Source organism: Microtus oregoni, unplaced genomic scaffold (assembly GCF_018167655.1).
Source record: "Microtus oregoni isolate MIOR12 unplaced genomic scaffold, Mior012 000019F_ref0000042, whole genome shotgun sequence".
In the NCBI taxonomy this organism is placed as follows: domain Eukaryota; kingdom Metazoa; phylum Chordata; class Mammalia; order Rodentia; family Cricetidae; genus Microtus; species Microtus oregoni.
In genome coordinates, this window is record NW_024543078.1 from 11,021,032 (window position 1) to 11,045,938 (window position 24,907).

At 52.5% G+C, this 24,907-nt stretch overlaps 1 protein-coding gene across 2 annotated transcripts in view; it reads right to left on the reverse strand.

Annotated features, from left to right (window-relative positions):
- Positions 1-20,503, reverse strand: part of Rfx2 (regulatory factor X2) — a 61,319-nt gene extending 40,816 nt beyond the window's left edge. The window contains exon 1 of one of the 2 annotated variants that reach the window (XM_041669905.1): positions 20,280-20,503. The gene's annotated coding sequence lies outside the window, so the exon portion shown is untranslated. The remainder of the gene's footprint in view (positions 1-20,279) is intronic. The other variant, XM_041669904.1, reaches the window with a different exon arrangement.
- Between the last annotated feature and the right edge of the window lie 4,404 nt (positions 20,504-24,907).

Below are 24,907 nucleotides of genomic sequence, written 5' to 3' on the forward strand. Positions count from 1 at the left end.
CTGTTCTCTAGGCAAAGAACCAGGCTTCTATCTGAGAAAAGCGTGAGAGCAGAGCAGTTGTCTAACATGAAGGACTCCATGGGAGCCCAAAAGTGTGGGAAAAGTCACTCAGCACCCATGGCTCAGGGTGGCCCTGCCCCAGGGGACACCACGAGGGTGGGGACTGTCACTCCACCTTCCACCCTCCCAGAGAGAGGAACTGGGTGACTTCAGAGCTCCCACTGGACAGGAGGCTCGAGGGCACGGTCTTGAAGGTCCTCATGAGGGACAGCCCTGACCCATGCTCCACGCCCAGTGAGCTTGTCTTCAGGGACAGGGCCAAGGCTTTAAAGCAATCTCCTGTTTGTTCCCTGTTAATTACATTTACTTACATGCATGCATCCAATTTGCATGTGGAACTCAGAGAACTTGTTGGAGTCTGTTCTCTCCTTCCACTAAGGGGATTCTGGGGATCAAACTCTGGTCTTTTAGTGTCTTTACCCATGAGCCATCTCTGCATCCCTGAAAGCATTCCAGTCAGACAGAGGCAGGGACCCCGCCTCCTGGCCGAGGCTGACTCAGGCACCCCCCAGTAGACACGGGCCAATTGAGCATCCCTATGGCTCCCGGCACAGAGAAGTATCTTTAAGTTTCCTCTTGGGAGATGAATATACATGAAGGAATGGCTGTCCCTTTAAAGATCTGGGCTGAAGCGCTGCTCAGTGAATGTGGGGTGGTCACAGGCTGGGGGTCACTGCTGCTCTGCACTGGGAAAGAGGCATTGGAAGTGCAGTGGTGAGGCTCCTCAACTTCTGACCCAAAGGAGGAACAAAGTTGTACTTAGACATCCACCAAAACCAGGACTGGGGCAGCAGCAAGGTGGCTCAGAGGGTAGGGGTGTTTGCTGCCACGCCTGGGAACTGAGTTTGACCAGAAGAAGTACATGGCAGGAGAAGAGAGCCAGCTCCTGAGAGTTGTCTTCTGACCTCCACACAGAACCATGACACACATGTACATGCATACACGAATAATTACAATAAATACAATCTGAATGTCTGCATGACCCAGGCTTTGACTTGAGATGAGAACACACAGACAGACAGCTGCACACGCACGTGCCTCTGTGTGCAGTGTGGTGCAGACACTGAGGCAGGTGACAAAAGCCACAGTGCTAGGTGGCAGAGGGGAAGGGAGCTGGTGTAGGGCATAGTGGGCTTGTTGGGGTTCAGCGCCCAAAGGGTGGCCTGCTGCCTTCCTGAGCAGCAGGAACAGACACAAGAGCTGAGATGGAGCTGAGGGAGGGATGGCCCTGGTGGAGGGTTGTGGCTACTAAGCAGAGCAGATTGGATCAGAATGTCACCACAGGTCAACTCAGGGTGAAATCAAAGTGAGCAGGTGTGACTGGCACCGTAAGCAGCCCGAGGCTGACAGCTTAATGGAAGGAGACGGAGGAGGACGGGCCCCGGAGCAGGGACAGGAGGAGGACGGGACCAGGAGCAGGGACAATGATGGCCATGAAGGAGGCAGACCACCCATGGGGCAGGAATGGCACAGGGGTTTACAGGGGCAGTCACCTGCTCTCTGATTTGCTGTAAGGCCAGTTCTACAGGCCTTAAAGTTTACCAACTCACACCTGGTAAACCTGGCCAAAGACCCATGGCTGGGTGCCTACAGGCCTCATGGGCAAGCTATTTCTATCATCTTGCTACTACATGGATGTAGTATCAACCTGCACCATAACAAGCAGCCTTCTCTTTGCAGACATGAGCCCAGAGATGAGGACAGTTCTCAGACCTCATTGGAGAAGTGTCTTCATGTAGCGGACAGTGGGCATCACAGAAAAGCACAACCAGCCAAAGCACAGAGAGCAAGAGAGCAAGGGGTGCTCAGCTAGGGATGGGACATCTATGCCACACCCCTCCCCTCTAGGGACCACCACAGAAGACAGCAAGAGCCAGGGGTCCGGTAGGACCAGAGCAAACTGATGTGTTCTGGACAGGATGGGACCTACAGCAGCTGTGGTTGCTGCACTGAATCAGGCCAGTCAGCCTTGAAGCACAGTGGGGGAGAGGGGCTCAAGACCACACTCCTGACTGAGGAACTATGGACAGCTGATGGCAGGGAGCAAGAGACAGCTTCCTTAAGGGATGTGGCTACCAGTAGGCCAGCATGTCCTGCGGCCAGCTCCACACCCAGTAGGCCAGCATGCCCTGCAGTCGGCCCCACACCAGGAATGCGTGAGCAGCACACAAGAAGACAGTGAGCTTAGTGTGGGGGTGAATCCGTGAGGAGTTGGAGTGAATGTGATCACGACAAACACTTTATTTTAAAAGGAACCTGGTTACATGTAGATCTGAGAACAGACATCTCCCCTGCTCCACCTTCCCCAGGACAAGCAGGACACACTGTGTGACCCTTGTGCTGCCCAGGGCAGGCTCAGGTCTGCTTTGTTCTGTTTTTGGTGACTCCATTTCTAGCTCTGTATTAAGTCAGCTCCCAAAGAGGAGCTCAGGATAATTTGGGGAAAATGGGATAAAATGTTCTAAGCCTCTGGAAAGTCAGAGAGAGACATGGGGATTCTTAGAAATATAACTGGAAAATGCTGTTTGTTTCCATGTTGAGACAGTGTCGCACATAGCACAGGTTGGCCTCAAACTCTCCACATAGCCCGGGATGACACTGAACCAACCCCCTGCCTCCCAAGTGTCCGGATGACAGGTGTGCACATGCACATTAAACTTCCTCCACTGACCATGTTCAGTTCACATTTAAAACTTTACACAGCCAGGCAGGAGTTTGAGGCCAGCCTGGTCTACAGAGTGAGTTCCAGGACAGCCAGAGTTGTGAAGAGAGACCCTGTCTCTAACAACAACAACAACAACAACAACACAGTGCTGGGGACGCAGCTTAGGGCTCAGCACTCAACTGGCATGCAGGGCCCGGGTTCGATTCCAGGCACCACACAAGAATGGCAGCACTGTGGCTGACACATGATTGTCTTCACACTCACTGGGGCTGAAGGCTTCTCACCTGGCTGTTGGCTGCCCATCCTCCTGCCACCTCCTAATGGCCTGTGTGGGTTTTGTCCAGACACATGGGTTGCCATGGATAACAATTCAGCACTGTAGCATCTCCAACAGCACTGGCCAGGGAGCTGGCATTGGGCTCTGTTGCTGCAGTCACGCCAACTGCTCATGTCAAGGTCAGCAGTGAAGGGAGTGAGCATGGCAAGACAGTGGGTCACACAGACACCCGAGACTGTCGCTGAAGTCAACATGGGGATGGACACACAAGGGACACAAGGAGCAGTCTGTCATCTTTCCCTGCCTCTACCCTGTGCTTTGCTCACCAGGAGGCAGAACATCAGCACCTGCCACTCACACACTCGTGTCATTGCAAAACCTTCTTATGTCCCTGCGTGTCCAGAGCCCTAAGACCTCCCACAGCACATCACACTCGGCAGGTATTTGCCATGTGCTGCTCCAAGTTTACAGAAACCTGATAGGAATAGAGCAGACCATCCTGAACTTGTGATATTCCAGGGAGGAGGCAGGTGACACCAAGGTCATGGAAAGTCAGGTGACATACATGCTTTGCAAAAAAAAAAAAAAAAAAAAAAGATGGCAGACAGAAGGAGATGGAGGAGGAGATGAAAGAGATTAAGGAGGAGGAGATGGAAGAGGAGGAGGAGGAGATGGAGGAGGAGATGGAGGAGGAGATGGAGGAGGAGGAGATGGAGGAGGAGGAGATGGAGGAGGAGGAGATGGAGGAGGAGGAGAGGAGGAGATGGAGGAGGAGATGGAGGAGGAGATGAAGGAGGAGGAGATGGAGGAGGAGGAGGAGGAGGAGGAGGAGGAGATGGGGGAGACCGAGGAGATGGGGGAGACCGAGGAGATGGAGGAGAGAACAGGGAGATGGAGGATAAGATAGAAGGACATACATGGGTCCCCATGAAAGTTCCCCCCGCCCCCCGCCATGGGTGTGGTGAGAAGCCACTGAACACTGTGGTACACATTTAGAAGTATCAGCAGCTGCCATGCGGAGAACACTGGCTGGTCCAGAGCCCACAGGACCTTGGCAGTGCCATACTCTGGTTCCAGGAACTCCAAGGCCCCAGGCAGGGGGAGAAAGCAGGGGAGGCTACCCTGACACCAGACATTAGAGGGATGGAGAGACAGATGAGGCGGGACCAGGCACCCATGCAGCAGCAAGAGCCTAGAGTGTTGTCAGCTGACACTCAAGGGTAGCTGCCCAAGGGGTAGACACTGAGTCTGGAACTTGGGTACAAGCCAGGTTAGAGGCTGAACTTAAGGAAGAGGCCGGTTTGCTTCTTGGGAGCCATGGGGTCCCCAGAAGAATAAGGCAAAGGACCCAGAAGAGAGTGTTCCTCCCAGCCAATGGCGCAGCGGCTAGAAACTGACAAGAGGAGGTGGAAGATGGGAGGGAATAAGGAGAACTATGGCCATGGGGAGCTGGACCCTGGGTCAGAGGATGCACAGCTCAAGGTCACCTGATCTGCATTTCGGCTAGGTGACCTTGGCCAGTGTCTCAAAACTCCTGTCTCTTCGGCTTCTTTCCTGATTAGTGGAGAAAATAAAGCCAGCTTTGGGGGTTGGAGTTGGGGGTTGAAGTGCATGGGAGGCGGTGAGCACATGACCACAGCACAGAGGCTGCCTGCGGGCTCAGCACAGAGCAGGTGCCCAGTGAGTGCATGCTGGGGACACCAATGGTAACTAAACTCAGTCCTCAGTGCTGGAACCCAGCTCATCCACTGTACCCCACCCCAACACACACAGGACGTGTTCTCGAAGCCACAAGGCAATTTCAAAAACAAACCATCCTGATAAAGGGTTGGCCAGTGGATATTGGTGTAGTTCATCATCCACATGGACTCCCTCAGCGTTCTCTCACCCAGCATCAGGCTCACAGCAGCCACTCAAGTGCAGAGCACCAAGCTGTCCTTGGAGGGACCCTTTTTCTGAAGGACAGCATGCATTGTCCCATCTGCAACAGAGGGAGGAGAACACACGGGGCAGAGGGAGTTAGAGCCCACGGAGAGCAAGGATTTACTTCCTCTCTCCAAATGAATTCTGCCCCTGCCTCCCCACTGATCCCAGGTGGAATCAGAGAGCCTTTGCCAGAAGAGCCAGGATGACTCCACCACTCAGGAGCTGCCCTAAGCCAGATGGGAGGAGTCAGCTGGAAGGGATGCACCCCAAGAAACACACTGGCCAGGAGATGTGGGCCACGCTCACCAGAGTGCCTTTCCACACTGGGCCAATACTGGAGGATGGAAGGGCACCCAGTATGCTCCATCCCCACTTGGAATATCACTCAGCCATGAACAGCAAGGCCCTGACATACACAGCTACGGGCAGCCAACACTGAGGCCACCACACTCAGTGAGAGATCCAAACACAAAAGACCAACCTCAGAACAGGAAGTAGACCTGTAGGGCTGGGGCTGGAGAGAGGAGAGCAGGAAGGTGCAGCTCATAGGGATGGAGTTTCCTTGGAGATCATGGAATATTCTGGTCAGTGGTGAAGACTGCACATGACTTTGTGAATATACAAAAGTGCAATGATCAATATATTTCTTTTTTTGTTTTGTTTTGTTTTTTGAGACAGAGTTTCTCTGTGTAGCTTGGGTGCCTGTCCTAAAACTTGCTCTGTAGACTAGGGTGGCCTCGAACTCACAGAGATCTACTTGTCTCTGCCTCCCAAGTGCTGGGATTAAAGGCATGAACCTCCACTGCCCAGTGAGCAATATATTTCAAATGGCTGAATTTTGTGGTCTAAAATATACCTCATAAGTCTTTTTTTGTGTTATATTTTGTGTGTGCATGTGTGTGCTTCTGTGTCTCTGCGCATGGGAACTTTCAGGAACTGGCTCTCTGCCTCCACCATGCGGAGCCTGGGGCTGAACTGGTAGCCAGTGTGGGCAAGCACCCATACACACTGAGACACTTTGCTGGCTGCAACAAATCTGCTTTGAAAAATACATATATGGGACCCAGGAGTGGTGGTGCACACCTTTAATTCCAGCACTTGGGAGGCAGAGACAGGAGAATATCTCTGAGTTCTAGCTCAGTCTAGTCTACAGAGAGAGTTCCAGAACAGCCAGGGCTACAAGAGAAACCCTATCTCAAACAAACAAACAAACAAACAACGACAAAAAAGTTTTTGAGTGTGCTAGGTGGGACCCCTGACCACGCCCCCAGACTTCTTTTTATCATGACATAGCATCTAACCAAATGGCCCAGGATGGTCTTTTTTTTTTTTTTTTTTTTGAGACAGGGTTTCTCTGTAGCTTTGGAGCCTGTTCCAGAACTAGCTCTTGTAGACCAGGTGGCCTCGAACTCACAGAGATCTGCTTGCCTCTGCTGGGATTAAAGGCGTGTGCCACCACCACCTGGCCCAGGCTGGTCTTCCGAATTCTCCAGTGTAACAGAGAGTCCTGCTGGGCTAGCGCTGGAGGGTAAACAAGCTTCTTTCTCTATCCAGTAGCCACAATCCCTGCTGGGCCATAGCTGGCCTAGCTCTGGAGTCAGCACCCAGCCCCTAATCCATCCTTTGTGTTACAGATACCTAAGTGAATCTTGTCTGGGAGTTTCCCTGGAAACAAACACAATGCAAAACTTGGTTTAGAGGAAACCTGGAAAACCGTGGTTCCTCACGAGTCAGGGATTTGCACTTGGCATTGCATTTTTGGAAGCTTCATTCAGTTTGTCTTGAGATATGGAAATCTACTAGCTGAAGTGTAAACACAGGAAAAAATAAAGATGCTGAAGGGCCAGGAAAGCCTTCAGGAGGCTAAATTCACACTCAAGTGTCTCCTAGGTGAGGCCACACACCTGCACCACCAGGCGCCAAGGCCTGTCCCTCAGCATCCTACAGGGCAGCCAGCTAAGGGTGAAGTAACTAATCATGAACTTAGATGGAAGCAACGGCGGCTATGTGTTTTAATGTGGGTGATTACATTCACGGTAAAATCATCACAGCACAAAGCATTAGCGAGCTTATTAATTCAGTGTTAAATACCTGATTGTATTTCAAATGTCTTTCGAAAATTAAAAAATTTGTGTGCACAGTACTTTTTATGTAAAGAGGAGGTAGATGCCTGTAACTTTGGCATCTGAAAGCAGAGAAAGACTGGAGGATCATAGTAAGACCCTGTCACAGAACAAAACAGGAAAAGGACCAGGGAACTGACTCAATGGATAAAAGGCTTGCTGCCAAGCCTGAGGGGTGGGAGTTCAATCCCTGGGACCCCCATGGTAGGAGAGAGAATGAATTGAAGTAAGTTGTCATTTGACCTCTGCACACATGTGGATGCACAAATGCAGAAATAATTTAAAGGTTAACTTTATTTTATATGGATTTTTATTTCCATATGTTGACTAAGTGTTGAGGATCTCTAACCCCCAGAGCAGCTGTTTTCCTCAGAGAAGTCAGAGTCAAAATCCTTCTGACCTTTGCAGCAATGAACCTGGGGACCAAACAAGTGCAGAGGTCTTGGGGGAGGTCTCCTGCAGAAGAGGAGGGAGAGGAGGGGGGCGACTGACCTGTTTTAGAAAGGCCACTTGGGCTGCCAAACACTTGCTTAGGCAAGGCCCATAAATAGCCTAGCCCAAGGGGTGAATGGGGAGGAGAGTGGAGGGGGAGGGGGTACTGCACAATGCGGATCCCAAAACAAGACAAGCCACGATTTCCAGCCTTCTGGGTCAAGCTGCAGTGAACCTTACCACTGGAGTGGCAGTGGTGGGGGATTGAAACTGGTAGTTTCTGGAAGATTCTACAAGTTTCTGGAAGATTCTAAAAGTTTCTAGGTTATTTATGGGCAAGTCAGAAGAAAATATTTGAGATTAGTGTCTTAGAATGAACGTATTTTCAAAATATTATCAATTGACTTTTAAAACGAGAGGGGACAGTTGACACTAGGGCTGTGTTTCTGTCACCTGGGGCAGCAGGCGCATCTGTGCAGAGCCCGTCACTGGGCAGGACACTGTGGCAGGGTCCGCAGGCTGCAGGTGACCGCACTCACAGGAGGACTGGAGGGACAGGAAGCCTGGCTGCTCCTCCAGCTCTGGTGTACTCAAAGCGACAAGTACAGGCCTGTGGCGTGGAACCAGCCTGGCAGGGGTGCAGTTCCTACTGAGGAATGTAGCCAGGCACGTGGGGACCATGAGTGGGTGGGGTGGACCTGACACGGTGAGGTGTGCCTCAGGGAGGGGCCTCAAGGGCTCTAGAACTTTCTCTTGTGCCTTGCTGGGGATGGCACAAGTTTTCACGAGCCGGTCACAGGACTTGTTACCTGACATTTTGGAACAGGTAGAAAGCAGCGAGCCAGCCAGGCGGTGGTGGCGCACGCCTTTAATCCCTGCACTCAGGAGGCAGAGGCAGGCGGATCTCTGTGAATTCGAGGCCAGCCTGGTCTACAAGAGCTAGTTCCAGGACAGGCACCAAAGCTACAGAGAAACCCTGTCTCGAAAAAACAAAAAACAAAAACAACAACAACAAAAAAAGAAAGCAGGGAGCCATGAACGGGAAAGAACACACATGTGGTGGGCAGGGAGGCCATGAATGGGAAAGAACACACATGTGGTGGGCAGGGAGGCCATGAACGGGAAAGAACACACATGTGTTCTTTCGGTCCCTGCCCTGGCCACGCCCACTCCTTTTAACCCCTGACCTCGCCCACCATTGGTCTCTCTCCCTGTGTTCTCCCCTGTGTACACAGGGGGCTCTGCCTCTCTGCCTCTCTCTCCCTTCTTCTCTTTCTCCTCTCTCTCTCTCTCTCTTTCTCTCTCTCTTTCCCTTTCTTTCTTTCTCTCCTTGTTAATAAATTCTTATATGGCTATTTCCTGTGTTTATATGTCTGTTACTGCCGCCACCGCCACCGCCAGCGCAGCGCGGGCCCTCCCGCGGCGCTTTTTCTCATGGCGGGCTCCGCCAGCCCACCCAGGGATATTTTTTAAGAATAAGAGTGGGCATGGAGGCAAGGCAGCAGTGGAGTCACCTCATCTGCAGGGCAGGAGGAGGAGGTGGGCCAAGGCAAGAAGGTCCGGAATCAGTTGCTTCCTTCTGGACACAGGTAGTGCCACAGCTGCCTCTGATCCGGAGCTTGGTTGGCCACCCCAGGGCACATCCGCACAGCAGAAACACAGGCAGCAAGGCTGGAGCACAATCAGCAGAACAGCCAGGACAGAGGGTAGGAATGCGGCCGCCAGGCTGCCAGAGGTGCATTCTTTCCATGCACAATAACAAGGCAGTATCAGTTCAGCCTTTGGTGACCCCAAGGACATCGGCTTAGGAAGACTCAGATACCAAAGGCCAGAGGGTGTGGGGGTCTGCGACACATGTCCAGGAAAACCCAGAGACAGGAAGTGGATTCATGGGGTGATGGATGGAGAGGGCTGTTCAGGAGATGGGGTTTCTTTGAGAGTGATGGAATGTTCTGGAATTAAATGGTGGTAATGGTTACACAAAATTGTTGTGACTATATCAAAAGCCACTGAGCTGGGCCTAGAGCAGGAATGTTAGGCCGAGGGCCCTTAGTGGGTAGAGTCTTGCACACATGAACTCTTAGGTTCATCCCTGGCACCACTTAATGATGGGGCCCATGCCAGTCATCCAGCACTCGGGAGGCAGAGGCAGAGTTCAAGGTCAGCCTCAGTCACAGAGGGGCTTTGAAGCCAGCCTGGGAGGAAGGGAGGAAGGGAAGGAAGGAGGGAGGGAGAGGGGGAAAGGTGTAAGTTTCCCTGGGATGTGGCTCAGGAGTTAAGGGAGATCATGAATTCTGATCCAAGATTCTGACCCACCATCACCATAGACAGTCACCCACCATCTGACCCACTGTCACCATGGACACAGTCACCCACCGTCTGACACACTGTCACCATGGACACGGTCACCCACCATCTGACCCACCGTCACCATGGACACAATAATCCACAGTCTGACCCACTGTCACCATGGACATGGTCACCCACCGTCTGACCCACCGTCACCATGGACACAATAATCCACAGTCTGACCCACCATCAATATGGACACAGTCACCCACCGTCTGATCCGCAGTCACCATGGACACGGTCACCATGGAGCCATGGCTGCTGTACAAATCTGGCCACCAGCTGTTTGTTTCTGTATCATCTGCCAGCTACTTAGGGTTTCACATTTCTTTCAAGTGGTTGGAAGGCATCAAAAATCAAAACGTTTTGTGACAAGTTCAAATAAAGGAAACTCATAGTTCAGCATCCACAAATAAAGTTTTATTGGCACATGGCCCTGGCTGTGCCACACACACTGCTTTTAGCTACAACTGAGAAACACCAGTGGCAGTGGTATGGCCCATGGGCAGTGGACACTGGCAGGAGGATGGACAGGAATTTGAAGCCAGCCTGGGCAACCTAGTGAGACACTGCCCCATGAAAAGATAATTTCCTCCATTCTGGTTAGCAGCTCAAGAGGCAGAGGGTCACAAAGTCAGTCTTAGATACCCAGCTGCAGCACCTCATCCAAGACCCAGGAACATTGCTAACAGCCATGGAGGACTTTAAGAAGCCAGACCAACAAGACGCCAGGAGCCACAAGGCACAGGGGTGCCAAGGGCCAGCTGTAGGAGTCTGTCTCCTGCGCCACTGGAAAACAATCAGTGCTATCCTTGAACTTGCTGAGGTTTCTTGTTTGTTTATTTTGCTGTGTTTATAGACAGAACTCAGGCCTCACTTGTTAGGTGGCCACCTTGCTGAGCCACGCCCCCAGCCCCTCACTGGGGGATTCTAGGTGGGGCACCACCCTGACCACGCCCCTAGCCTCTCACTGGGGGATTATAGGGGTGTTGCTCAACTTCTGAACTAAACCCATCTCTACCTTTTTTGGTTTTTCTTTGTAGCATTGGCTGTCCTGGAACTCACTCTGTAGACCAGGGTAGCCTTGAACTCCCTGAGATCCTTCTGCCTCTCTGCCTCCTGAGTGCTGGGATTAAAATTGTGTGACACCACTGCCCAGCTTCAGCCCATCTCTTTAACTGTTTTCTACTTTGAGTATCACAGGCTGTGGCCCATGGGGAGAGAATGTGCGAGCATGTGTGTGACCCTGGCTTCCATCCCCAGCACCGCCTTGCATTACGTCTGGCCCTTGGGAGGTGGAAGCAAAGAGTTCAGGGTCATCCTCAGCAATACAGAGGTCAGCCTTGGGCTGTGTGCTATCTATGATCTGGAGTGGGCATTCACTAGGCAGCAGATGCTGGGGTTTGAGGTCTATAAACAGCAGCAAACCAGACACTCAAGCAACTTTACAGCAATATGAACACTCGGTAGAGATTTTTTCTTTCATAATGGACATCTAGCTCTACAGGGAGTCACAGAGAGAGAGAGAGAGAGAGAGAGAGAGAGAGAGAGAGAGGTGGGGAGGGGGGCTCTGTGTGTCCCCAAGACCCACACTGCAGGGCAAGAGAGAGCTGAGTGGTGAGGGAGAGTTCAGATCCAGGGGTACATAGCCAGGGGCAAGATCTGGTAGCATAGCCCAAGAACTCCGATTTACAAAATCAAATAGAACTTTAAACAGCTCTCTCCAGTCCAGCAGCTACTTCCTCCCAGGACACTGCCTGAATCAGGACCAACTTCCGAGATGACCCTGCAGCTCTTACCAACCTGCCAGAGGGCTCAGGGGGAAAGACGCTTGATGCTAAGCCTGCCGACCTGAGTTCTGGCCTTGGGACCCACATGATGGAAGGACAGATCCAATTCCTAAAAGCTGTCTCTGACTTCTACACACAGACACCAAAAGAACTTTCAAAATGTAATAAAGTATTACAATGTCAACAAATAAATGGAAAAGATGTAATGAAGAAATAAAACTGAAATCCTTGGGAGTTTCCTCCCAACTTCTTTTGATTCCAAGTCAAAAGAAAATCTCCCCTGGTTTCGGAATGGACGGATGTCAGATGCGTGGACAGACAGAAGACAGAACTGCTCTGTCTGCCCAAGGTCTGCATTTGTCCCACGTTCAGTTTTTAAACAAAGTGAAATCTCCGGAAACTCCCAACCTAGACCAAGTGGAATGTGGGCACTGCTATTGGCCAAGCATAACCAAGCACTTAATAGCCTCCACTGTATGCTCAGACCTCTGTACTCGCATACTAGGACTTCATACGCGCTTTGAGACTCTGGGAACTTTTTGGAAAAAGAACTTGTAACTCTGGGTGCCTGCCCTCCACGGTGTGGGCATGAGCACATATGCCACTGAGGGCTCATCAATAAAGGTGCCTGCCGCCAAGCCTCACACCCAGGGTTCCATCCCTGGTCCCCAGAGTGGAAGGTGCCCTGACCCACAGGTCTGCTGGCCTCTGGTACTCATGCGCGCATTTGAGGCGGAAAGACTGGTCAGATAGGAAATTGCTGGGGGCACCATGTTTGGCCTATGAGAGGCTAGGAGCGTGGTTGGCAGTCCCTGGCTGGGAAGACTAGGCTTCTGCAGGTCTTTTAAGGGCGCACACAGCACGCACTCCTGTAGCACAGGCCCGGCTCTCACAGGGGTTGCTAACACGCAACCGCCTCCCCAAGCACCTTCTGCCCTTAGCTTGCCACACGGTGAAACACAGGCAGTCACTCAATTTAAGGACCTCAGATGATGGCTGATTGGGCACACAAATATTTGCTGAACAGACACTGGCTTCAGAACACTGGACAGAAAAGAAAGGCCCGAAGGAGTCTTCTAGAAAAGTAGGGGGGAAATGTGTTCAAATCAGAACTTTACCGTCCTGGGAACCCAAAGCTCCTATGCATTTCTGATCTGCTGGTGGCGCCCCAAGAGGAGGGACAGGAAAGAGGCAGGTACACGGAGAAAGTAGCACGCATTTCTAGAAACTTCTTTCAAGAACCTAGCCTACAGACCACCTCTTGGACCGAATGTATTCTGGACAATGTGGTGTTTCTCAGAGGTAAACGGTTTGCAGGAACAAGATGGCAGGGCTAGGAGGAGCTTGACACCTGCGACTTCCACAAGTGAGCCAGGGCTGTGGCAAGCGAGCCACCTTGTCTTTTGGGACAAAGCCCCTTCCCCTCTGGAGATTTCTCTGCTTTGATCTTTCTGGTCTTCTTGGTGTTCAGTCCAGGAAGAGATTTCCTCCTCCTTCCTCTGCCATCTACTCTACTCAGTTCCTTCCGGTCAGAGACCTCGGTTCAACGTGACTCAGTGTCCGGGTGGAAACAGTGGTGGATGGACGGGTGGACCGATGGGCATGACTGATGGATGGATGTGTGGGTTGTGAAATGATGAGCAGAGGGTGGGTGGATGGACGAAGGCACAGGCATAATGTAGCCCATCCACACTCAACCATGAGAATGAAGAAGTCTTACACTTGATCCAGCCGATTTCCCAGGGTTCTCTAAGGAACAGAGCTGACAGAATGAACACACACATACATGGGATTGATTAGAGTTGCTCACAGGCTGTGGTCCGAGTCGTCCAACCGTGCTGTCTCCTGATGTGGCCGCAGTAGTTCTTTGGTCCCCGAGACCGGACATCTGGTGCTGGAGGCCAGGGAGGTCCCAGAGCTGCCAGGTTTCAGTCCATGGGATCCTGAAGAAGTGGGTTCCAACACCATCAGAGGAACCATCAAGATAAATAAACTTGCCAACGAGTCTGAGGGTGAGCAACAGAAAGAACAGCCATTCTGCCCCAAGTCCCTTCACATGTTGTGCTACCTGAAGATTTGGCCCAGATTCAGGGTGGGTCTGAGCTCACAGGTGCCCAGCTGCTCAGGTTCTAATCAGCTTCAGCTGCAGTCGAGTTAACAAGACGAGCCATCCGGCCAGCAGAGAGGAACCTTGAGGACACAATGCTCATTTAAAATGAGCCAGACACAGGAGCCTGCCTCGGGGGGGGGGGGGGCAACATCCCCAGATCCACAGAGACAGGGGCTGAGAGCTGGTGCTGAGCTTTCGAGCTTCATCAGGGCAGAAGGGGGCTCTGAGGATGAAGGTGGTCACAGCGATGACATGGGCCTGCCGTGAGGTGGGTGGACGTCACTTGATGGAGGAAGGTCATTGGCTAATAAAGGCACTGCCCTGGCCCATTTTATTGGTTAGAGGATAGGTGGGAGGAGTAAACAGAACAAAATGCTGGGAGGAAGAGGAAGTGAGCTCAGAGACTCGACCGCTTTCCTCTAGGGAGCAGACGCCTGAGAGAGACGCCATGCTCCTGGCTCCTGGGCAGACGCACGCTAAGAAGCTCCGACCCAGGATGGACATAGGCTAGAATCTTCCCGGTAAGCGCACCTAGGGGCGCAACACAGATGATTAGAAATGGGCTAAATTAATATGTGAGAATTAGCCTAGAAGAGGTTAGAGAGAAATGGGCCAAGCGGTGTTTAAAAGAATACAGTGTCCGTGTAATTATTTCGGGGCATAAGCTAGCTGGGCAGGCGGCTGGGGTGTTGGGGACGCAGCCCCGCCGCCGCCCTTATTACTTCAGTCACTGATTCCTCCGTCCTTGTTTCTCTCATTGTCCACCCATTCTGGAACCTCGTGCACATCAGCATACACCCCTGAAGCCTGACCTCTGGCTTGGATATCCCTCACCCTATAGATGCTTCCCCCCCTTCCAGCTCCCTATATCACTGCTGCCCCTCAGTGTCCTGAGCACACAGCTGGCTGCATGGCCCCTGCTGGCTCCTAACCCATCCCTCCACATTTGAGGTCACTGAATTGATAGGCTTTGCCTGGCCCTGAATCCAAACACCCAGGAGGTCACTTTCCTCAGGGTCTGGGACACCGTGGTGAGCACCCAGACCCTGGAGAGCCCTTGGGAACTGACACCTTGGTCCTTGTCACCTCTCCCACTGTGGCTGCAGTCTCCAGTGCGGATAGCAGGAGCTCTGACCCCAGAGGCCTCCAGCCCAGCAAGACACAAAGACAGCGAAGGGCCGGATGGTCACATTCTTCTGTGTCACAGATGCTCATGTCTGTCACTGCCTCTTACATGAAGGATTCTGGGGTCTGGGGCTCCGTGGTAGAGTACTTATCACGTAAGGAGCCCTAAACAGGGTGTGGTGGCATTGCCTGTCATCCCGGCACCCAGGAAGTGATGAGGAAGTCGAAGGTCATCCTTAGCTACACAGCAAGTCTGAGGCTACCTTGCTATACAACAGCCACCCTGCCACACACACAATTTAAAAATAACCACCAGGCTTTGACCCAAGAGTCATCATTAACAACTCCTGCTTAGGCAGTTTGGGAAGTTTCCTGAAAACATGGTTATGTCCTCTCTCTCCATCAGCCACTGGCAACCACTGTGAGGTTTGCTGAAGCCTTGGCTACCTTCCCACTTGTCCTGGTCCTCTAGGCAGAATGGTGGCTGGCATCTGATGAGCCCTTCTGGGACACAGCTCAACACCCCCACCTCACACATGCCAGCCGATCTCCATGGCTCCACCCCTCCCCCACCTGCCTCCAATCAGCAGGTGGTCCCCAGCCCCCCAGTGGATCCAACACAGCACTACCCCAGGGCTTTTGCCCTTCCTGATCTTCATGACCTAATGTGTAATATCTAATCATGTGAGGCCACAAAACCTCTATCTTGGGGGTGGTCTCATGTAGCCCAGGCTGGCCTTCATTATTTAATCAAAGTTGATCCTGAACCCCTGATTCTTCTGCCTCTGCCTCCACAGTGCCGGTTAACAGGCATGCTCCACACACCTGGTTTCTGGAGCCCGGGGCTTTGTGTATGGCAGGTAAATGATCCCCCTACTGAGCCCCACTGGGTACTTTATCTTTACACTTTATTACTTTATGTGCATGGACGCTTTGCCTGCCTGCATCTGTGCATCAAGAGCATGCCTGGTGCCCAGGGAGGGCAGACGAGGGCATCAGACCCCCGGGACTGTAAAGGGTTGTGTGTGGAAGCAGGGACCAAACCCAGGGCCTCCACAAAGGCAGCACGTACGTGAGTGCTCTTAACCCCGAGCTGTCCTCCATTCTTCCTGTTCTAATGGCTGTATACTACTCCTTGAGTTAATCAGGGCATCCTTGGGTGCGCACGGCAGCAGCAGCAGGCCCTGACTCTATAAGGAATTAGGGGCCAGTCAGCCATCTTGGCAGGAAATCACAGGATTCGTTAGAGTCCAAAAGAAGAAGCCAGAGTTGCCAGGATGCTGGGCAGGGTGGCAGAACCTGCCAGGCCTACACCTCATATGACAGGAATGTGGCTTTAAGAAAGAGCTGAGGTGCACAAGGCTTGGTGCCTGGTCCTGGGGGCTGAGTTCAAGTCCTGGCATGAGCCAGCCACCCTGCCTCGCCGTGGCTCCCTTCCAGACATCACAGTATTGGCACTGAAAGCTGGTAAACTCAGAAGTCAAAGCTGCCCTGCTGAGTGGGCTGGCCACCCAGCAAACTTATGGTCACCATGATGCCCGAGGCCAGGGGGGAAGGTGGGGGGAGGACACTCAGCACTGGTGGTGAGGTTTAAGTTCCAGTAGCTTTTTTGTAGCTGGGGCCATGGCTCAGGGGTGAGCACCTGACCGGCTCATTTGCGGTCCTGACTCAGTCCTCAGCCCTGCAGATAAACTGTGCACACGCAGAACCCCGGAGAGACGTAGCAACATGAAACACTGTCATTTTCCAGTATGGAGACAAATGGCACTGGAGGGATGACATGTCTTGGGAGCAGCTGGTGGTCCCTAGGTCAGCTGGAGGGCTTCACAACCTGAGTACCCAGCTGCTGCTCACTAGTAGAAGAGTAAGGAATGGGAGGAATGGACTTGGGGGACCGTGGGGAGCTGGACTTGGCACCTCAGGTATCAGGAGCAATCTACAAAGGAGCAGTCACCCACCCATCCACAGATTAATGCTGGACGTAGGTGGGCACTGAAATCCCGGTAAAGGGTTGGGGTGGTGGCACATGCCTTAATTTGAGCACTTGGGATGCAGAGAGGCAAGCAGATTTCGGTGAATTCGAAGCCAGTCTAGTATACACAGCAAGTTCTAGGACAGCCTGGTCTAAAAGTGAGACACTGTCTCAAAAAATACAGTAAAAATAAAAAGAACAGCTGGGAATACTTGCATAGCATATGCAAAGCCCAGCACCTCAATAAATAAGTGGGCAAAAAAAAAAAAAGAAAGAAAGAAAACAAAACATATAACATGCGATTCCTTCTAGCTAAGGATTTAACAAGCTAAGCAATCATTAGTTTATAGATGAACTAATGAATATAGGAATATATTAGCATGTGCTAATAAGCATATATGAATATTTGTATCACCACTGGGACTGGGAGAGGCTTGCTGCCAAGCCTGATAACCTTTGTTTGATCCCCAAGTGAAGGAAAGGGCAAACTCTCATAAGTGATCCTCAGACTTCCGCACGTATGCACAACAGGTGCTGCACACTCACTTAAACAATAAAGATTAAAAATACCACTACCAGCCGGGTGGTGGTGGCGCACGCCCTTAATCCCAGCACTCGGGAGGCAGAGGCAGGCGGATCTCTGTGAGTTTGAGGCCAGCCTGGTCTACAAGAGCTAGTTCCAGGACGACATGCTCCAAAGCTACAGAGTAACCCTGTCAGAAAGAAAGAAAGAAAGAAAGAAAGAGAAAAAAAGAAAAGAAGGAAAAAAGCCGGCGACTAATGCAGTTTAAGGCACCAGGGACCCTTCATGCAGCAAGGGAATTAAAAGCTGTATTTTAAAGGCTGAGAGTGGTGACATCGTTTATAACCCTATTGTTTCCCTAGGGCTCAGGGATCCACACAGAGACCAACCTGACAGGCAGTAGAACATTGTAGCATTGTTAAACCATCACTGATTCAAAGTATCCAAAATCCTCTCTCTGGCTCCTGCCACTCAGTGTGTAATCCCCTGGATATGGCTGCCTGGTGGTAGGAGCCTTAGATTCCTTTCCCTGAGGCCGAGCTCTCGCTCTTCTCCAGTGGAAGTGGAGAACACCTGGGTGCGGCATGCCCGGGTGGATTTTCCAGTCCATTCCAGTCCTTGAACCCAAGCGGGAGGAAGGGTAGGTCAGCCGCCAGACTCACTGAGCCCTCCCAGTAAACAAGCACACTCCACAGGCTGGCCAAAGAGGTTAAAAGGACGACAGGAAAGATTTTTAAAAAGTTCTGTGTCGTTATTTTATTATTAATACCATGACTGCTCTTGGAAGTATCTTTACTTCACTTTCAATTAAATCTCATTCCACAGCCCGAAGGTGGCTAGGCAGGTAAGGGCTCTTGCGGCCAGGCCTGCTCAACCGAGGTCCCGGAACCCATGTACCCACATGTGTGTGAGCGCACGCGTGTAGTCACACTCAATAAATAAATGCATGTAAAAAGTTAAACAAAAGTGAATCACTTGACAATAATCATCTGATCCCTGAGGACATTTAGGCAGTTACCGCAGCTGCTGCAGAGGGAGCCATTGTCCCCCGTTTGAACCTGTCTCCCTTTTGAACCTGTCTCCCTTTTGAACCTGTCTCCCTTTCCATCCTTCTGATAGCCAGATGTCCTAGGCTATTGGTATCGACTGGACACAGAAGGGTGGGGTCCTTCTCGTGTGGCAAGATTACTTTTGTTACCAAGGTTACTGGATGCAGCCTTCCTATCTGGCAGGGCCAGATGGGTGTGGCAGCCTCTAAGTGGGCAAAAAATGTTCTCTTAATATTTCTCCTTAATAATTTTCTACTTCACACAATTTCTTACTTAATTTTCTATTTTCTATATTATACTTATCCTTATACTATAGATTTCTTACTTTACCTACACTACAGATTCCCCTTTTTTTACTCATTCAGAGGGATCTGTTTCCATGCTCATTACAACTCTCTTCAAGGAAAAAAAGGCAAAAAGTAGAGGAGGGTCTGGGAGGAGGGATCATCAGGAGTGGGCGGGAGTGAGAGGTGAGTGGTGGAGGGTATGATCAGAACACATGCATGAAGGTAACGGTCAGAGGCCACACTTGCACAAGTAATACAAGCTCATAAAATTATTTAACACCCAATCATCGTAGGATTTTTCTCGGCGGAACAGGATTCCCGTGTTAAGCTGAGAGCAAAGCAAGGCAATGACTGGGGACTATAGTGTCCCCTAGACGGGCTAAAGTAGGGATGAGGTCTCCGGAGTGGAGCCGCCAGCTGCTTTAACAGTGTCCCCCCCCCCTCCCGCCCCGTCCCCCGCGGGCGTCATCCCCCTGAGGTCTGTCCTGAGGCGGCTGAGCTGGGGAGGGGGGAGCGGAGGAGACAACAGAGGTTCTAGCGAATCCCGACTGCCGACACGGCCCATGGGGAGGGGCGAGGAGAAACACGGGTGTTTTGGAGTGAGCGTGCGTGTGCACGGGTGGGGTCCACACGCACCGGCGCGCACGCACTCGCACTCTCCCGGCCGGCCTCCCGGCTTTCTGCAAACGGGTCACACAATGTTTTCCTTCGGGAAAGTTTTCTGGATTGCGGATCCCCGCGACGAAGAGGAAGCTGCGGATGCGCGTGAGATCCCGGGGCAGCGTGGGAAAGGACCGTGGGTCCCGAGATACCCCCAAACGCGTACTGTGGGTTCCACGCGGCAGGGGAGGGGATCCGAGGATCTGGGGCGCCGAGGAGTTTGGGATGGACAATAGAGTACGAAGGGCGGAGAAGAATCCTTTCCAGAAGAAACACACTGACTATTTTGGTCAAAGCAAAGCACAAGAAAGGGGTGCCGGGGGCGGTGTCCCCCAAACCAGTGTGCCTGAGTCAAGGAGGAAACCGGATGCTCCGAATTTCGGGGGCAAACAGAAGGATCCCCTGGGAGTCAAGTTCAGGGATGACAGCCGGGGTCCCAGTGTACCCCGATTTCAGAAGTGTAAAAGGGAGACGATGCCCCTGATTTTCAGAGTTGGGTGAGAATGGCTGGCTCTGTGGGAGCCCTCAACCCAGATTTCGGGGATATGACAGTGAGGAGCAGACTTGGGGGAGTCTCCAATCCAGGCTTTGGGGTTAGTGAGAGTGAGGAATACTTTGGGGGGTGCCTCCGCGCTCCCGGAGTTTCGGGATAAAAAAATAAGAGACAAGGGGGTCTTCTGGAGTCCTCACCCCTCAAAGTTAGATTTAGTGCGTCAAACGCAAGAAGAGATCGCTACACTTCACAAACTTTGAAGAGTGTGAGCGGTGTTCCCCTCAGTCCAGGGATCCCCAAATCATTTGTAAGGACCAGAAGTGGGCGACGTTGGCGTCTGCAAAGTTGGGGCGCTGGGTCCCGCTGCGCCCGCCCCCGCGACTCCCCCAGCGGGGTCCCCGACAGTCGCTGCCCCCCTCCCGGGCCCGCAGCGCTCACCTGGAGTTCGGCGGGGAGTTCTGGTAGCGGCTCCCGCGGCGGCGGCCGCTGCGTGTCGCTCCGCGTTGGCAAGTAACAGTCTCCACGGCTACAGTCTCTATGGCGGCGGCGGTGGCGGCGCCGGCCGCTCCTCCTCCGGCTCCCGCCGCCCGCCCGCCCGCACCTAGCGCCCGCCCGCTTCGGCCTCGCGCCGCACTTGCAGGGCGGGGCGTTGCGCCCGGCAACGGTTACCAAGCTGCGCGCCCCGCCCCCTCCAACGGCCCGCCTCCAACGGCCTCTGAGAGGGCGGGCGCTCTTACCATTGGCTGCTCGTGATGCCCGTCAGGGATGAACCGGTAGGCCCTCGAGTAAAAGCCTGGCCAATCGTTGTGGGGAGGGCGGGGCCTGGCGGGAGGCGCGCGGCTCCGGATTGTCTCCGAGGAGGCGCGCGAGGGTCGGCGGGCTGAGCGCGGCGGTGGAGCGCGCGTTTTCCAAGTTGCGGTGACTGGGTCAGACGCGAAGGCGTTGACCATCTAAGAGGAGCAGCGGACTCCGGCTTTCCTCCCTTCTTCCACGACTCACAAACTGAAAACCTTTTTCTTTTTGGATAGTTTTTTGTCGGTGAGTGTGCGTGCAATGCCCACGGGGACCCGAAGAGGGCGTCGGCTCCGTCGGCACCGGAACTCGGGTCCTGGGCAAGAGCAGAAATTGCTGGTCACCTGGAGCCACCTCTCCGGCCTCCTCGTTTTTTGGAGACGAGTGTTCTGTACCCAAACTCATTATGTGGCGGAAGCTGGCCTCCAACTCCTAATCCTCCTGCCTCTCTACCTCCCTAGTGCTGGGATGAGGGGTGCGCGCTAAACTGAACCCCCGTTCCCCCCCCTCCCTCCCCCTCCCCCTCCCCCTCCCTCTCTCTCTCTCTCTCTCACACACACACACACACACACACACACAATTTATGTATATGTATGCATGTTAAGAACAGGTCAAAACGTGGGACCGTCACAGCTTTTATTTTGGTGACACCGACAACTCAGGGACACAAGCTGTGAGCAGGGACAGGCAGGAGGTTGAGGCCCCTTCGATTTTAATTCCACTCTTCATTCATTCGTTCCCCGAACAGGTAATTGCGCTGGTGAACACTGGCTCGCTTGTGTTTACGTGCCCAAAGCAATCAAGCTTTACTTTTTCTCTGAGGCTAAGTAGCCTGAGCTAGACTAGATCCCCCTCAAACTCATTATCTTCCTGCCTTAGCCACGACTGCTGGGGTGACAGACGTGTGCCAAGCGTTTTCACACAAGTGAGCCTGAGAGAGACCACAGACTCTGTTCCCAGGACTGAAGCTTCCCTTCCTCAGGAAGCCTGAGGCCATGGTGCCAGGTTGTTGGCTGCACACCCTACTGAGAGACCCGGTTCCCACAAACTCACCTATAACTGCTCTTGCAGGCAAATGGCTGCACAGGCGAGAACGACAATCTGTGTTTCGACCAAACGGAGCCCCTCACCAGTCAACGGCTTTGGAGACTAAGGGTGCATCCCCGAGGGTCCATGGTTGGAAGCCGGGTGTTTGGCAAGGGGACTCTGGGAAATGGTGCCTCAGAAGCATAGAAAGACCCGAAACACTTGAGGGCAGGGAGGACAGAGGGGCCCCTTGCTAGCAGACGGCAGTCAGTACATTTCTTACATCCTTTAGAATGTGGCACACACATGTCACGACACACATCGATGTCAACCTGAAGATGTCACTTTTTTTTTTTTTTTAGATGTCACTTTTTACCTTTTGTCTCAAGTGTTCTGAGGAGCAACTCAGGTCATTAGCTTGGCCTCTGAGCCCTCTCTCCAGTCCCTCTGTCCACATATACATATTTCATGTCAGGCTGAAGTCCTCATTGTGTGTGACCTTGAACGGGGCCTCGTTTCCCTGGTCAGCCTGGACAGTTTCTGAGAACCTCAAGGAGGACCTTTGTTGAATAAAGATGTCAGACCAGCCTGTGGCCGGGAGCCAGGTGTTTTCTTTACTGGTTGTTCTCCTGTGGATGCCCCGGGATCCCCCTGTGAACTCAGGAGCTTCGACCCCAACCAGATCCTGTGAAGACTTGGAGCCATGGCCCACATCAGAGAAGCTGGCCCCTGAATGCTCTTGGCTTTCTCTCTCTTACCCCTGTGCTTGAAGTCTTCGGTGCGGGATCAAGACAGGGTTTCTCTGTGTAGCCCTGGTTGCCCTGGAACTCATTCTGTAGACCAGGCTGTCCTCGAACAGAGATCCGCCTGCCTCTGCCTTCCCAGTGCTGGGATTAAAGGCATGCACCACCATGTCTAGCTTTAAAGTCTTATTCTAAAGTGTCAGCTGGAGAGATGGCAGCAGTTAAGAACACTGACTCTTCCAGAGGACTCAGGTCCAATTCCCAGCAGGGTGGCTCACAACCAAAAATAAATACAGTTCCAGGGGATCAATACCCTCTTCTGCCTTCTGTGGGCACCCAGGCATGAATTTGGTGCCCAAATACACATACAAGAAAAACAAACATGCCCAGAAAACAAAAACAAGTCTTTTTCAAAAATTTAAATTTAAATTAAAAAAATCTTTTAGGGGCCAACAAGATGGCTCAGCAGGTAAAAGTGATTGTCACGAAGCCTGAAGAACTGAGTTCGATCCCTGGGACTCTCATGCTGGAGGGAGACGACTTACACACGTTGTCCTCCAACCTCCACCTGTACCCCAATACATAGATCAATCAACAGACGTCCTTCCAGTGTCTTCTAGTACCAGCCTGCTGCCTCATCCTGGAATTCTGTTCTGGACCAGTGAGTCTTGGTGTGCTTGAGCCAACACCCCCAAATATTAAGCAAAATGCTCAGGCTGCTGTGGTGGCTGTATGGAGCTGGGGTTCTCTCTCACTACTACTGCCAACAGACCTTCAAAAGTGAGGTTGTGGGCCAGCCCTGGGAGCATAGGACTTTACTTATAATCAGGAAGCAAAAGTCATCTTGGCCTACATAGGGAGACCGCTCCCAAATCAAGTAAAAGAAAAGAGTGGAATTTAGGAGTTTGGAGATGACTTAGTGAGTGAGCACGGAAGCCCCACCCCCAGCGCTTATGGATAAAGCCCAGAGAGGCGACACTGGCCTGTGACCCAGCACTGTGGTAGGTGGTAGTAGATCCTAGAGGCTCCCAGCATCCAGCCTAGCCAAAACAGTGGCTCCAGGGTAAGGGGAATGTCCACTGGCTTATACATATACATACAAGTACACACACACACACACACACACACACACAGAGTGCACCAGATGTAAGGGAACTAAAGGATTTAGGTCAAGCCTGGTGGTGAGACACACTTGCCACAATAGCACTGGGGAGACTGAGGCAGGATCCTGAGTCCAAGCCTAGCTCGGGCCAGTTGTCTCTTCCTGCCCCTTGTTAGCCATTTGCCAGTGACTCCTGGGGAGGGGGGCTCCATCAACAGGATCTTGGAATTCGGCCTCCATAACTGTGAGCTAATTGAACTTTGTTCCTCAGCCCCAGAGATTTCGTGCCAGCATCAGAAAATGGAGAAGGCCATGCACTCAGCCAGATTTCTGCCGTGCTTCCGTTTCACCAAGGTTGATGCCCATGTGCTCTTCTGGCCAGCTTGAATGTGAGGTCTGATCTGAATAACCATCCCCTTGGGGCAGACTCATTTTGTTTGTTGGTGAGTTGGGTTTTGTTTTGTTCCTTCGTTTTGAGACAGGATCTCGCTCTGTAGACCAGGCTGGCCTTGAACTCACAGAGGTACACCTGCCTCTGCCTCCCGAGCGCTGGGATTAAAGGCGTGGGCTGTGAACTGGCTGTGCCTTCTTAGTTGGCTCTGCTCTGCCCACTGTGGTGGGTACTCAGGGTGGTGGGCACTCAGGATGCTGCCTAGACAGACTGCATTTGGGAAGTTCACCATGGGGCGGGTTTTTGGTGGGCAGGTGGGCTTGACTCCCTGGCCAGGGAGATGGCTCAGGGTTCAATTCCCACCACCTACATCTGTCAGCGCACAACTGTCTGCAGCTCCCGCTGCAGGGGATCCCAGTCCTGAGCTCCACAGGCTCTGCACACACCAAAAGTAAAGTGAACCGGACATCACCAAAGCTGAACATGCTCAGGTATTAGAGGATGCTACCAAAGTGGGAATAAGCTGAGGCGGGAGGATTGCTGACAGTTTTCAAGGCCAGCCTGGGCTACCTGAGGGCTGGGAGATGGCTTAGTCTGATGAACTGCCTTGGACCCTCCAGGGCCCACACTGTGTGGACAGAGGGTACTTGGGGCTCAGCATCTCCTCTCCACCAGTCCCCACCGTCCTCTGTGACCTGATCCAGCCGCAGGAGGCGGCAGTGGCAGTGGCAGGTGGACAAAGACCTGCCCAGCCACGGACAGCCTTAACCCCTTCCAGGCAACCTGGGGAAATAAGGAAAAGCTGACTGGAAATGAGAGGGAGGATGGACGGTTGGGAGGACCAAGGAAGAAAGATGGAGACCTAAAGGCAAACGAAAGAAAGGAGATAGGAACGAGAGAGAAAGGGATGGGGGTGGGGGAGCAAAGTGGGCGTGGTCGGCCGCACTTGCCATCCTGGCACTTAGGAGGTGGAGACAGGAGGATCATTTTTAAAAGCAATCAGGCTTTCCCA